Below are 4,660 nucleotides of genomic sequence, written 5' to 3' on the forward strand. Positions count from 1 at the left end.
TTTTCACTGCCATGTGCCCTACTGGTGGATCACAACTGACTTTTAGTTATGGACCACGTGACACACTGGTGGGTCACAGACAATTAAGTTTCAAAGCCAGATTTCTCTTGTTGCACATGAGTTTGTGACACTGTGACTACTCCTTGGCACCTCTTGAATGTTTAATTTCATCTATACTTAATTTATTATGTGGCAGTGAATGTGTTAATCATATTTTACATAGCAACAAGTATTTTTAAGTACATTGTCTAATGCTTCTTTCAAAGTCATACATATCTTCATGTAGATAGTGATTTATGGCATACATCTTGTGTACAGTAATGTGTGGTCTGCTGTATATCTAAATACATAGAGATGTGGCATATAGGTTCCATAACAAATATCATCATATACATTGTAGCAAGTAGTTTCACATGTGATGTCTGGCGTGCACTGTAAAATGCCTTGTGACATAACTTATCTTCATGGATATAGTAATGAGTACAGGTAGCATGTACATGTATCTTCATGCACATATAAAAAATGTCATGAGGCATTATCATCAGGTACACAGTGATGTGTGTCATATAACTTCACAAACATAATGAGATTAGACATAATTTTTCATTTACATCTATAGAGTGCTATGTCATATTCTTCTTGAAGCAAGTGGCATCTGCTGTTTACACAGTAACTTGTATCATCAGGTATATAGTGATATGATGTTAAGTTACAAAATGATGTATTGAATAATCTTCAAGCACTTGGTACACTGTATATTTAGGTCAATAAATATTATGAAGTGTGCTATGCATCTTCATAAGTGTAGTGATGTGTAATACGTATCTTCTAAAATGCAGAGATGTGTGGAATTTATCTTCATGTACCATACATAATATATTAGTATTATTATATTGTCTAGTTGTGTTAATGTTCTGTAGGATTAACAAGTAGAAAATGATTAAAAGGGTCAAATAGTGAGCCCATTATTAACTACTACCAGTTGAACTGCCTTGATGATCATGTAGAAGTGGTGTTAACATTGTTAAAAGGTAGGTAAAAAACATCAACAAATATAAAACAAAATTCCAGTTTGTGAATAATTGTATTCAGTTGATGTGATCTTTTAGCTGTTTAAGTGGAAATCATTAACCATTTCTAGTTTAAGCAACACTAATAATCAACTAATGCTAATTGTGGCAGTTTCCATTTGTAGAGAGTCTGACTGGCTAAACTTATCAAGAAATACATTCATTAAATAATTATATATATATATATATATCCTCTGAGGCAATGCCCTTGAGTTACATGCAACATAATTGTAAATGGAGAATGTGGTAATGCATTATTAATTATCTCCAGTTGAGATGATCCCATGAAGTTGATAGGCTTATTTAAAGAATCAAAGAGTAGAATAGCTTATTGGTTATCTGCATTTATAGCAAAACTTGTCATTTGCCTAGCATGTATTCTATAACAAACTTGTAAGTTCCTCTAGTTGAGGCACTGTTTTTGAGTTACCAAATAAGAAAAGATTACAAGTGGTAAAATGGAAGGGAAGTGCTCTATCTTCCTTTCAGTTGCTGTTCTTGATTGGCCAAGCAGAAAAAGAATCGGAATATATATGTAACTACCTTAATAAAGAGAATAGTCAACAACATTAAGAAGCAGAAATGCATTATTAACTATCTCTAGTTGAGATGTGCCCTCACCAACTACTATACAAGAAATGATTAATAAGAAAATATGTTGCACATAATTATCTTCTTCCAATTGCCATAGTTCTCTTGTGTAGAGAGACAGGAAATGATTAAAGATATCAAACAGCACAATACTTTGATAATTTTCTTTTGGTGAAACAATACTTGGAAAGATGACAAGCTAAAAATGACTAAGATTCTTAATATTTATAAAATGGAGTATTAATTATTTCTGGTTGACACTTTTTGTCCTTATGATGATATATGTATGTAGGTATGGAATGGCTATTGTATTAAAAATTGAGCTCATTATTACTTGTGTTCAGTTGAAGCAGTGCTTTTAAATTGCCAGGCTATTTTTCTGTATTAAAGTTAAATGTATTATTGATTATCTTCAATTATATTGTTGCCTTTTAGTTGTTAATTTAGTAATGGTTAAAAGTTTAAAAAAATTAGAATGCAGGTGAGGTGATACTCTTGAGGTGCTAATCAGAAAAATGGTTCAGAAATAAACTCTCTCAGTTAATTAATTAATTAATTTCAGTATCCAGATTTTAGCTGTTCTAAGTTAATTCTGATTTTTGAGTTTTTATATAAAAAAAACAAAAACTGAATGGATTTTTTCTTCACTTTAAAGTTCCTTGAATTATTTGAATTCTACATGTTGCAGGGCACCAATAAGAAGATACCCATATGAAGAGATTGTTACAAGCAGTGTTGCAGCAAAGAACTTTTCTTTATGTTAGTTTTACACATCCAAACTGATCTGAGAGTAATCAGTGTTTTTACATGTAAAAACTGTTGTATTAACAAAAAACAATATCTTGTCATTTGAATTGTTTTGACCAATTTGAGCCTCCACAGTTATTTGTAGTTTTGAATACTTAAGTAATAGCATGCTAAAAATAACATTAAAGTAAGCATTTATGATTATGAGTAAAAGCACAGGCTTTTATTAGTGTGTGTGTGTGTGTGTGTGTGTGTGTATGAAAGACTTGGACAAATAAATCAAGGAACATAATTTCACTGAAAAAAATATGACAAAACATAAACATCAAGAAAATGTAATGTTTTTACTATATTTTATTTTGTTTATATTGTACGTTTTATTAGAATTTGTACACCTCCACTTTTTAGAGGCAAAGTTTGCTTTTTTTGTGTGTATTAGTTCAAGGTAAAGTCTAGAATTTTTATATGTGAACTGTTTTCACATGGTGGTAAATGAATAGGGGAGACCAAGAATAGTTATTACTTTTCAGAATTTGCTTTTCACTTGGGAGGTACAGGAGATAACAAGAAGATATATTGCAATTATATTGTGCAATATGTTTATTGACAGAAAAACCTATATCAGCTTTACACATTCTCTCATTCATGAGATACAATTATATTTAGAACCAAAACAATCTCTAATAATGTATTTGGGGCAGAATGTAACACTACATGGGACATGTTGTTACAGTAAAAATAATAGGTAATTTAAAAACAGACAGAACGGGTGAATTGCCAAATAACACTAATAAGCCTATATAAAGTTATAAAATTTCAACTGACATAACACAAAACAATAATGCAAAGTTGCAATGTTTGTTCAGTGTCTAGATCTTATGATGACAAACAAATGATTAATAATGCTTAAAAATGGCTTGAATGGGTAATGAAGAAAAACTTTAATATAAATTCAACATAACAGCAAATCTTCAACATTTTGAGAAGGTTTTGTCATCATCAGGTACAAGTAGTTTACACTGACAGATATATATCTACAGTATGGAACAAAGAGGTCACATGATGAGATATCTTGGCACCCCAGGGTGTTGGTTTAGATTAGGGTTGTTTTGTTCAATTAAGATGGATTCCTTGATTTTCATTTCTTTATGTTTGGTTCTTTGTTTAGAATTACTGTGTTGTTAATAGATATACTATGGTTTTTTTGAGTTGCAATGGTGGAAAACATGGAACAGTTTTTTTTTTATTGTGTTCTGTGAATCTGGTTTCCAATTTTCTTCCTGTTTCTCCAATGTAGAATTCTGGGCAGTTATTTTGTAAATGACATTGGTATTATGTGATTCTAAATAACTTTTGTTTAGTAACGATTTTAATTTAGGACTGGGTTTCTGAGAGAATTTGACATTTACAGGAATTTTGTGTCTAATGACTAGTTTTGTCCAAGTGGTTTCAGGGACAAAGGGTAAGCTGCAGTGTAATGTTCTGTTGTTGGGTTTGTTAGTATCAATTTTGTACGTGAGTTGAGTTTTCTTGTGGTGAATGTTGGAGAGTTTTTCAACAATAGCTGGTGGAAATTTGTTGTTGTGAATGAAGGAATGCTTTATGTGGTTGATTTCTTCATCTTTGTTTCATAATGTGTATATATATATATATGTTTGTGTCAGTGTAAACTACTTGTACCTGATGATGACAAAACCTTGTTGAAATGTTGTACATTTTCTCTTATGTTAAACTTATATTAAAGTTTTTCTTCTTTATCCATTCAAGCTGTCTCCAAGCATTATTAGTCTCAAAGTGGGTTCCTTGTTATCAAATTTGAAACCAGTGATTATGTGGTCATCATGAAAAGTGTTATGATTATAATTGTAATGGGAGGCCATGTAGGCGAGTCATTTGGGGTTCGACTTCAACACCAGTTACAAATGAAATTTAGTTAACTCCAGATATGCAGTTATGAGTAAGGTACACAAATCACCAACGTGAGGAAGTTTACAGTTATAATAAAGAATTGACTCAGTGATTTAGATTAAAACACATACAATACTTTAATACAAAATATCAAAATATTCATCGACACTGAAAGTACCCTAAGTATCTTGAATAGTTTCTACATTAAAGGAATCAAATTCTTCATTCTAAGCAAGCAATTGTTCATTAATCAAACCTTCAATAATATTTATCAAATCTCTCACTAAAACAAATAGATTGTCAATTAACCCTATCACCATGGGTATCCTATACTGCACATGACA

General features: G+C 31.0%; 1 protein-coding gene across 1 annotated transcript in view; it reads left to right on the top strand.

The window, feature by feature from the left end:
* LOC106471311 overlaps window positions 1-3,427 on the top strand; it is a 22,637-nt gene extending 19,210 nt beyond the window's left edge. The window contains exon 3 of the mRNA XM_013931906.2: window positions 2,350-3,427. The gene's annotated coding sequence lies outside the window, so the exon portion shown is untranslated. The remainder of the gene's footprint in view (window positions 1-2,349) is intronic.
* Window positions 3,428-4,660: the final 1,233 nt, after the last annotated feature.

The sequence above is a fragment of the Limulus polyphemus genome, unplaced genomic scaffold (assembly GCF_000517525.1).
Source record: "Limulus polyphemus unplaced genomic scaffold, Limulus_polyphemus-2.1.2 Scaffold4532, whole genome shotgun sequence".
In the NCBI taxonomy this organism is placed as follows: Eukaryota; Metazoa; Arthropoda; class Merostomata; order Xiphosura; family Limulidae; genus Limulus; species Limulus polyphemus.